Genomic DNA, 11,277 nt, shown 5'->3' with positions numbered 1-11,277 from the left:
CGTAAAAAAAAAAGAAAAAGAAAAAGGAAAAAAAAAGAAAAAGAGAAAGGAAAAAAAAGAAAAAGAAAAAGGAAAAAAAATAGAAAAAGAGAAAGGAAAAAAAAGAAAAAGAAAAAAAACAGTTAATTTGGATGTTCACTACCACGCCACTTAAGAAGTGGCTTCGTGTCCGAGCGAATTTTCCCCACGTAAAAAAGAAAAAAGAAAAAGAAAAAGAAAAAAAAGAAGAAGAGAAAGGAAAAAAAAGAAAAAGAAAAAGGGAAAAAAAAGAAATGAGGGTAATGATGCAAATATTTTTTGTAGCCATTATATAGAATTTCGATGGTATAATTAATCAGTATCAACTTACCAGCCCCTGACGGGACGATAGTGACGAAAATAGTTTGCACACAGATGAGGATTGCAAGTATTTTCGAGTCCTTCATGGTTGTAAAAAATCAGGTAATGTTGTCGCTGTAGAATATGGGAAAATCAGGCGTTTCAATATCAGTTGTGCGGGCACTGGAGTGCGTAGACCAGAAATATCTGCGACAAAAATCAGAATACATTTGTTTTCACATGATTGGATCAATTTTGTGTAGGACTAAGCTGACTGAACCTAACACGGGATAATTTTTTTTTTTTTTTGCGTGGGGAGGGGAAAATGCTATTACGCATGCCCAGTGACCCGCATCACTGGGTTATGTGGGAGTCCGTCGGATGTCGTTGCCATACCCAGTAAAAACCCCTCCTCCTTCTTCCTCCGCTTGGGGGGCAGACAACCCCGGTAAAACCTGTCGGCAGTCATCAGGGTTGTCCTTTCGTGCCCCGTAGTATCTGCTTCTTCGGGCAGTTACTGCTCATGTCGTCCTCTCAGCCAGTTCAGAATACTGGGCTGGTCTCCTTCTGCGGTTTTTCGTTGTTTCATGTTCTTGCCCTCATTGCCCCGCGTAGTTGTTGTTTCGCTCGTTCTCCTCCTTGCTTCCTCCCAGGCCCTCGCTGTCACCCTCCTGTGACACATGACGGTCTTGCAGAATTGCCTGAATTTATTCGAGCTCTCGTCCTTGGCGGTCGCCGTGGCGATCAGATTGCCCACGTCTATCTTCCCGCCCAGAGCGTTCTCCAGCTCGATCCTTCTGTCCGTCCACTTCGGGCACGCGAAGAGGGCGTGCTCCGCATCGTCGTTCGGGTCTCCACAGTCGAGACAGTTGCTGTCGCTGTCCCTGCCAATCCTTTTCCTATAGACACCGAAGCTCCCATGCCCGGTTAGCAGCTGCATGGTGTGGTGATCGATGTCCATCTTCTTTTTGGTAAATAGCAGCGCACTCGGTATTAGCTTCTTTGTGATATTTTCTTTTTTGTAGTTGTTCCACTCCTTCTGCCAGTCCTCTTGGGCCTTCTTGCGAATCGCCTCCAGTTCCTCCTTCAGCTTGCAGTCGTCATCCGTGCCACTCCTGGACCCATGGATCTTGTTCCTCTCGTAGGTCTCTCCGAGCATCTTTATCTTTATGTAAATCGGGAGATTCCCGGTCAACACGCAAAGTGCCGCGTGGGAGACGGTACGGTATGCCGTCGTTGTTATGCACAGGGCCGTTCGTTGTGCACGTTTCAGCTTTTTCCTGTTCTTATCGGTATTCGCTGCTCTAGCCCACACCGGTGCTCCGTAAGTTACGATGGACTCCCACACATTGTAGTAGAGCCTACGAGCCAAGCTGGGCGGCCCGTTGATGTTGGGTAGAATTCCCCTAAGTGCTCCTATTAACTTGTCGGCTCTGTTACACACCATCTCGATATGCGCACCGAACCTCCGACTGGAGTCAATGACGACTCCGAGATACCTGATGCGATCGACCGTTTCGATGTCCGAGGAGCCCAACCTGAGTTTCACCACTCTCGGCACTCGCAAGCTTGTGATGAACATGACCTCCGTCTTTTCTCTCGCCAGGGTGAGCCCGACACTCGTGCACCAGTCGTTGGCGATCCTTAGCATCGTGTTGACCTTAGCGGAGGCCTCTTCGTTCCTCCCGACGGAGCATGTGATGGCCAGATCATCCGCGAAGGCGGTTGCTCTGACCATTGGCATGTTGTCGAGTCTCTCGAGCAACCGGTCGTATACCAAGTTCTACAGGAATGGTCCGAGGATGGATCCCTGCGGGACTCCCGCCGCCACCTCGTGCTCCACCGTGCCGTGCTGGTTGCTCACGATGATCCTCCTTCCGGATAGGTAACTGCCGATTAGCCTTTTGACCTTCCATGGCAGCTTCCTCTTGTCAAATTCCTCGTATATGCTCTTCCAGCTGAGCGAATTGAAGGCATTGCTAATATCTAGGGTGATCATCACGCATACTACCTTCTTCTGTCTGCAGATGTTGGCAAACTTCATCACCTGCGTGATGGCGTCTACCGTACTCCTCTTCTTTCTGAAGCCATATTGCTTCCGATGGAACGGGTCCATTCCGATGCATCTCTCGATGATCTTCTTAAAGTATTTTTCCCAGATCTTGCTCATGGTTGGGAGTATGCTTATCGGCCGGTACGCGTTAGGGAGACTGGGATCCTTACCCGGTTTCCTTAGCAGTATTACTCTGGCCGTCTTCCAGCAGACTGGGATCCTTCCTGATTCAGTGATGCCGTTGAACGCCCTTGTCACGAGCTCGCTCCTGCGACTCGCTACCAGCTTCGCGATCTCGCCCGGCACGCCATCGACTCCTGCAGCCTTCTTGGTGTTCATTCTTCCGGCGGCATCGACGACATCGCCTTCGCCGATGGCGACGCTGAGGCTAATATCTCCTTCTTCTTCGGTCTCTGCCTCTTCGCGGCCCTCATAATGGGGGGGTCCGTGTCCCAAGTTGAATAGCCTCTGTAGGACTGCCTTCACCATGTCGATCGGCATGTCGTTGGTTGGTCCCTTGCTTTTACACATCTTCATGACCGTGCGATAGGGTTTGCCCCAAGGGTCGCTCTCCAGTATCTTGCAGTATTCTGCCCAGGCTGTTTTTTTGCTGCGGGCGATCTCCTTTTTTAATTGCCTTCGGATCTCCTTGTAGGCGTTGACGAGGGGCTCGGTGTTGCCGGCGTTCTTCTTCCTTTCTCTCGTCACCTTCCTGAGCGCTTTGTGCGCCTGCGCTCTCAGTTCCGCGATCATCGGGTTCCACCAGTAGTTCGCGTACTTGCGGGTCCCCGCACAGTTCGACTTCCTTAGCATCCCTTCGCACGTACCTTCGATGCTCTTTTGCAGGGGCTCGGCCCCATCCTCTCCGATAGCCGCGTTGAGGTCTTCCTTCTTCAGTGTGTCGTCGAATCTGCTCAGGAACTCCTCCGGCGATATGTCCTTGGTCACGTACCTGTAGAACTTCGATACGGTTCGGGTCTTCCTCGCCTTAAACCTGTGGAGCACGTACAGATGGTCCGAGGCCGAGTATTTGTCCAAGACCGCGCTTCCGGCGTGTATCTCGCTGACCTTATTGGATACGCTTATTATGTCGGGGAAGCTCGTCTTCCCGTTCATGAAGAAGGTATACTTTTCCTTGAGCCTCAGTGGAAACACCCGGTGGCTGCTTAGTGCCTCCATTAAGACTCTCCATCTCTTGTCTGTGGTCGATCCTCCCCAACAGGTTGACTTTGCGTTGAAGTCTCCGGCCACGACGACCTTGTCGTGTCTTCTAGCAGCGCTCTTCGTCATAGTCGACAGCGTGTCTATGTATTCGGAGTATGCTAGCATATTTATGTTGGGCGAACAGTATCCGCTGAAGCAGAAGACGTCGCCGACGCGGACGCCCACTATCCCATCGCTCTTGACCTCTGTTGTTTCATCAGGCAGTTTGCCGTTGAGGAGTGTGACCCATATCGAGGCGTCTCCTTTGGTGTCATTAAACCAGTGCGGTAGCTGCCTGTTCGGCTCGGAAATTATTATTATATCCGGCCTAAGTTCGATCGCGCATTGGTGCATCATGTCCTGCGCCAGCTTGCATCTGTTGAGGTTTATCTGCAGTATCCTCATTTATTCGCTTTCAACCGCCTTCTATACTCTGGACAAGCCAGGGATCCGGTTACGTGGTCAAATTTCACACCTTTCTCCTTGCTGCAGATGGAGCAGCAGGGTGCGTTGGCGCAGGCAGCTATCGTGTGGTCTTTGGCTCCGCACTTCCTGCAAATCTCCTTTCCAGGGCTTATCGCCGTGCATTTGTTCGCGATATGACCGAACATGTGACATCTGTAGCACTTTACTACATTGTGTAGTGCCTTTATCGAGGCTATCGTCAAGCCGGTTCTGATCTTCCGGCTCGCCCCCTCTTTGGCCAGGTAGGCTTTCGGCATCGTCACTATTGCCGATTGGGTGCCCCACGGCGCCATTTTTAGGGTCTTTACTTCGACCTCAGTGATGTCGCTTATGCCCAGATGCATTCCTATCACCCTGGCTAGTTCTTCCTTGCCTACGAGCGGGTCTATATCCCTGATCTCTACGGAGGTCTTGTCGCGCATTGGTAGCGCTCTCACCTTGCCTCTTAGCGCCGTGTTCATATCCGCCGCGGTCTTTTTAGCGTTGCTACCTGCTTTCAGCTCGATCAGAATGTCACCTGTTCTGGTCCTCCTAATTCCACAGCTCTCTTTTAGGGTCTCCTTTGCCCCCATCAAGTCTTTGTAGACCTGGATCCACTCCTTGTCTTGCCCTACTTTGACGAGGATGGCTTCGGGTCTGTTACGTATCCTCTTCGGTCCCTCCGGCCTCTTTGGCTTGTCCAATGCCGCCCTTCCTGCGTTCGCCTTACTGACCACCGTCGGGGTGTCCGTTCTTTTTCCTCTCCTTCCGCGGACAGGGATCCAGTCATCCTTTACATCGCTGTCCGTGTAGTCAGTAGTCGCTTTTGCCGAGCTGTTGCCGGCACAGGCTCCTGCGTAGGAGGCCTCCATGGTCGTTGGTCTCTTTCTCTTGGTGTCGCCCTTCCCCTCGACGGGCGATCTCTCCTTCCTTTTTCCTTCCTTCTCCTCACTCCTCCCCGAAGGGGTGGTCATCCTGGTGGCCGTGACTGTCCTAGCGTTCCTCTTGAGCCTCATCTCGTTCAACATCGAGTGGAGCTTGGACGCTTTTTTACTGATAGCGTCCCTCCTTTTCTTGATGTCGGTATCCTTTTTGCTCATGAGGTAGAGTCTGCTACCTATGTATTGGATTTCGCGGAAGACTTCTGTGATGATTTCCGTCATCGCCTTCCATTCGCTCATTTTGATGACGATACTGTCCTCGTCATTGCTTTCGGTCTCGGCCGTTGCTCTGTTCGCCATGGCCTTCCTCCTGAGACATTCTCTTGGTGCCGCCGCTTCGCTGCCGCTGTCCGACATTTCCGCCGGTGTGTCTAGCTCCGAGGTGCTGGCCGCTTCGTCCTTCGTTGCCATCGGCTGGCTCCTGGCCAGGCTTCTCGTTGTCTTGCACGCGCTCCCCTCCACTGGGGACTTTCTCAAATATCTGGTGATCTTGTCACCTTTCGGGATTTTTTCCTTGGCGAATCGGGTCGCCTTTTCGGTGGGTGGTGTCTTATCCTTGAGTGCCTGCATTGGCATCTCGACATCCTCGATGAATCCCGCGATGTCTTCATCAAATTCGAGGTATCTTCTTGTGCTTTTTTTGCACATCTTTTCCTCTGTGACATCTGCGGGTGTTTCTTGGTCCCCGGTCGTGTTTACCGAACGAGGGGAGGCCCTGGGATCGACCTTCCCCTCGCCGTTCGTCCAGTCGTTGGGTGACCGTCGGGTCGAGCCTGGGACGCTACTCGAATCCCCGACGGGGCCTGGAAGCTCCGAAACCCCCTGAGCCGTAAGTTTACTTACCTTGTAGTACTTGTCCATATTGTGTTTATGACTTTAATATACATATATATATATGTATGTTTGAGGTGTATCCTTCCGCGTGTATGCGATTCGTGTCCTAAATAACTTGCCGATGTCGTCGTAAGGTCGCCAGTCGTCTGTCTGATGACCGGATACTTAAACTCGCAGTGTCCCTATCACTGTTCGACGCGGGGAGTTTAGACTGGCCCTCCACGGGGGCGCTCTCCCACTCCTTGGTTACCCAGGTAGCCCGCACGGTGGCGCTTCGGTCTCGCGACCCAAGATGGCCTTCGCTCTGCCCCTAACCTCACTTTCCACACACAGCACTTTCAATCGTTTCTCTCGCTTTTATACCAGCGAGCTCCCCTATTTCTTGTATTCCCACTCATTCCGGAGCACTAGAAACTTCACTTTCGTGCACTTTTCCGCCCGAGTTCTTTAATTTACCCAGATATTTCGGTTATGCCTACGGAGCGACGTGCACGTGTCCGTTCTGCTTGCCGCCATCATCGAGCATGCAACACGGGATAATTGTCCAACTTACGACCTTAACAAGCCCGCTTGATTCCCTATAAGCGCTTGAAATTGATGCTTGTATTCTTTCCAGATTAACAAGCTTTGCCCCCCCCCCCTTAGATCGTGTTTTCTCAAACAGAAAATATTGGAAGCGTACTCGTTGGCAAAACAGTTCACGGATAGTTCGTCCTCTGCTTGTTATTTGTTACAATACCGTTAACAAATAAATTCATGAAACATAGTGGTATCGCATAAATTGAAAATAAAAGCTTTGCGTATACTTGGGAGTTGAACTTTGGCTATTATACGTGTGTTATATATATATAATACACAATTATATGTACATATATAGAAGATTGCTTAGAATTTGGAGCTTAATAACATATCTCAAAATCATTGACATTAAAGAAGGTGAACCTCACTTACCAAATTTCCTTCCGCCAAATGATACATAAAAATTGAAAAAAATAATATACATAGTTTTGACTTTCTTCCGCATTATAATTTCAATCACTCGATTTATTCGGCTAAAGATAATCAAGCAATAACCTTACTTTACACGTATTCTCATCTCGTGAAATAGGTCACATCAGGGATTTTCAAAAGTCGATGGAATATTAATAGCGATTAATTATTTATGCATGTATTCTGCACGGTTAAAGCAATCACCTAGTGAATTATCGAGTTCCAGGAATATCAATTGGTCTTGGAAAAAAGTTTTCCATTATGTACTTTTGCCCACGGCGTCGTTCCAACAAATGAATCCGAGTTCTGAATCGCTTTCTCTCATATCACGAATTTGTAACGGTGTATCTTCAAACTTTAAACGATTGTAATGAATGCCTTTGCGTACAAAGACTGATACCTGGTTTGACTAGAAGCTTCAGTTAATTAGTGCCCCAGTTGATTTGGATGTTCACTACAACGCCACTCCCCCCCCCCCCCCTCCCAAAAGTGGCTTGGTGTCCATGCGGATTTCCTCCACGTAAAAAAAAAGAAAAAGAGAAAGGAAAAAAAAGAAAAAGAAAAAAAAACAGTTAATTTGGATGTTCACTACAACGCCACTTAAGAAGTGGCTTCGTGTCCGAGCGAATTTTCCCCACGTAAAAAAAAAAAGAAAAAGAAAAAGGAAAGAAAAAGAAAAAGAGAAAGGATAAAAAAAGAAAAAGAAAATGGGAAAAAAAAGAAAAAGGAAAAAAAAGAAAAAGAGAAAGGAAAAAAAAGAAAGAAAAGGAAGAAAAGAAAAAGGAAGAAAAAGAAAATGAAAAAAAAGTTAATTTGGATGTTATAAAATGTTATATAACCAAGAACTTATCTTCTACTTGGTAGTCGAATAAGAGAAGACCGAGCCATTGAATCGCTCAAATAGATTAGCTGATTCGCTTAACGTATTTTTACTTCCCATGACGTAAACAAGAGCAGAAAGTACACAAGTAATAATACAGAAATGTCGAATGTACAGAGGAATAGATTTCGTTAAATCATTAGCACGTAACATTTCCTTATAATTCTATTTGTGTATAGCAAAATAGCTTGTGTGCTTTCATGAATTATATTTGATATTTAGAAGCTTTCATGTAGGTAGATATATAACTCGTGTTAATTAGTAATTTAACAATACATCATGACAACATATCATTTTCGTTTCTTCGTTTATCTCGTTATGCGCGTAAACGAATGTGTAAATAAAGACATATAATCAACGATAACATGTAGTGGCAAGCATATTGGTGAAATGATTGTGGATGATTTCACTCGGTGTATCGGTAAATAAACTTTGATAGACATTGCCGATGAATTCGCTGTCGGTGAAATCGTGTCGATGAAATAATTGTCAGTGATTTAAAGATAACCCAATTTATTGATCTCTCCTTCATAGAGTTGTACGTCTCTCTATAAAACATATTCTACCTGGAAGGGCTGAAACATTTAGCTTAGTCGCACTAAACTGGACTGGACTGCAAGTAAGAAGATTGAAATGCAAAATTCACGTGTGAGCGCAACGGTTTAGATGGAAAGTTCGATAAGGCGATTATGTATATTAACCCGAAAAAAAGCTCATGGCTTTGCAACGCGTTACACGCAACACGGAATTTCCCTCGCTGAAATAATCCTATTACAACGATACGATTTTCCTTAACTGATCTCGCAATGTAATTCTCCCTCTACAACTTTTTATTAGGTTTGAAACACGAGAGTTTCGAAGCTCTGCAAAGTCTCGCGAATCTAGAAGTCGAGTTTCAACGTATCTTCGCTTCTTATTTTATAGCTGTTAATAGTTATTATCTCTCTCTGCACGTACATCAAACGAGTACTTATGTAAATCCAAAGGAAACGGAAACAACCGAGAATAATTGAGGATAATTCGAATACGTACCGATTAGTAAAGTGTTTGGCAAAGAAAAAAAAAGGAAAATTGTATCGGAGAAATAGGGGAAAAACGGTGGCGTACATCAAGCAATCTTTATGGCTGTAATACATTTATTATTCATTTATGTTCATTTTCTATCGCGTAACAGACGTTGAAATAACTGGCAGAACGAGCATATAAATCTTGTATCGCTCGACATGACTTCTCCCGATGGAAAAATATTCACCAGCCTGGGATCGTGCATCGCTAATTACTCCGTTACTTTTACATTTAGAACGCGTTTCCATCCATACAAAAAAGCAAGAAGGCAAACCCTATCGCACAGTCATGAAGAGATGCAAAAGCAAGAAACCAACCAACGACATGCCGATCGACATGGTGGAAGCAGTCCTACAGAGGCTATTCACCATGGGACACGGACTCTCCCATTACGAGGGCCGCGAAGAGGCAGAGACCGAAGAAGAGGAAGACATCAGCTTCAGCGTCGTCATCGGCGAAGGCGATGTCGTCGATGCCGCCGGAAGAATGAACACCAAGAAGGCTGCAGGAGTCGATGGAAGACTCCTGGACTGCTGGAAGCAGGAGCTGGAAGCAAGCTGGAACCAGACTGCTGGAAGACGGTCAGAGTAATACTGCTAAGGAAGCCGGGAGAGGATCCCGGTCTCCCTAACGCGTACCGGCCGATAAGCATACTCCCAGCCATGAGCAAGATCTGGGAAAAATGCTTTAACAAGATCATCGAGAGATGCATCGGAACGGACCCGTTCCATCGGAGGCAGTATGGGTTCAGAAAGAAGAATTAGCTTAGCGAATACCGATAAGAACAGGAAGAAGCTGAAACGGACACAGCGAACGGCCCTGTGCATACCGTACCGTCTCCCACGCTGCACTTTGCGTGTTGACCGGGAATCTCCCGATCTACATAAAGATAAAGATGCTCGGAGAGACTTACGAGAGGAACAAGATCCATAAGACCAGGATCGGCGCGGATGACGGCAACGAGCTGAAGGAGGAACTGGAGGCGCAAGGAAATTAATACCGAGTGCGCTGCTATTTACCAAAAAGAAGATGGACATCGATCATCACACCGTGCAGCTGTTAACCGGGCATGGGAGTGTGACGGCACTCGACAAGCCAAATACCACCACTCGACACTAAATACTGTCGGACGACGGCAGCGACATCTACAGCTCCCAGTGACAATTACAGCGGACCAGGCCCAACTACTACAACTATCACGCACGTCCAATAAATATATAACGCACACACGCTCACCTCTACAGGAGTTTTGGTTTCTATAGGAAGAGGATTGGCAAGAGCAGCGACAGCAACTGTCTCGACTGTGCACACCCTAACGACGATGCAGAGCACGCCCTCTTCACGTGCCCGAAGTGAACGGACAGAAGGATTGAGCTGGAGAACGCTCTTGGCGACGTGGACAATCTGATCGCCACGGTGGCCGCCAAGAACGAGAGCTGGGATAAATTCAGGCAATTTCGCAAGACCGTCATGTCTCACAGGAGGGTGACAGCGAAGGCCTTGAAGGAGGTAAGGAGGAGAACGAGAGCAACAACAACTACGCGGAGCAGTGAAGGCAGAGATACAAGACAACAAAGAACCACAGAAGGAGATCAGCCCAGTATTCTGAACTAGCTGAGAAGATGACGAGAGCAATACTGAATATACAGAATAACTGCCCGACGAAGAAGATACAACGGGGCATGAAAGGACAACCCTGATGACTGCCGACAGGTTTTACCGGGGTTGTCTGTCCTCAAAGCAAAGGAAAAAGGAGGAGGGGTTTTTAGTGGGTATGGCAACAACATCCGCCCGAGTCCCACATAACCCAGTGATGCGGATCACTGGGTATGCGTAACAGCATTTTCCCCTCCTCACGCAAAAAAAAAAAAAAAAAAAAAAAAAACTATACACTCTATCAATTTTAAGTTAATAATTTCGTTATTATATAATTTTTCTTAGTCTAAACTGAATCCAGGAGGAAGAACTTTCATCCAATTACATACTTCATTAATTCATGAATTATATTCGTTACCGTACGTACAAAAAGAAAGTTGACTGATATAAAAATTCAAAGGATAGAACTTCTAAGCTCGCGATTGGAAACAGATTCAGTTCAATGGTTTAATTTGCCATTTAATTGAATTCTCTGGCAATTTCAACGAACTGTGGGCTTTAAAAGTGTCCCGCATTCAAACGCAAGACTTCTCCTCCACCTTTCCCTTTCTTTCAATTCCAACCTCAAGTAATTGACCTATTAATTCGACGATATATTTACATGCTTGCAAGGGATTCAAACAACTTCGTTGCGTTAAATTCGCAATTATAACCAACACGAATGTCTCAATCAATGTGCAGCTCGAAACAAATAAAAGATAATTAACTTTTCAATATAACGATTGATATGTTTGATGAAGAAAAATTTATGAATTTTTAAAAACGTCTCCTAGTACATTTAGCATTGTTATAATAAAAACTTAGAACACATACGCACACATATACTATTCCATGAAATGATTTACACAGCTATGAGTCTAATCCTATCATGTTATAAAGGGATGAACGAACTT

The 11,277-nt window shown here is 46.5% G+C and overlaps 1 long non-coding RNA gene across 1 annotated transcript; it reads left to right on the top strand.

Annotated features, from left to right (window-relative positions):
• Positions 1-7,273: 7,273 nt before the first annotated feature.
• On the top strand, positions 7,274-7,634 carry LOC126927790 (uncharacterized). The gene is made up of 2 exons (XR_007715891.1): positions 7,274-7,354; positions 7,577-7,634. It is a non-coding gene; the product is annotated as an uncharacterized LOC126927790 (long non-coding RNA).
• The last annotated feature ends 3,643 nt before the right edge of the window (positions 7,635-11,277 follow it).

The sequence above is a fragment of the Bombus affinis genome, unplaced genomic scaffold (assembly GCF_024516045.1).
Source record: "Bombus affinis isolate iyBomAffi1 unplaced genomic scaffold, iyBomAffi1.2 ctg00000214.1, whole genome shotgun sequence".
Lineage (NCBI taxonomy): Eukaryota > Metazoa > Arthropoda > Insecta > Hymenoptera > Apidae > Bombus > Bombus affinis.
This window is presented reverse-complemented; position numbering and strand designations above follow the sequence as displayed.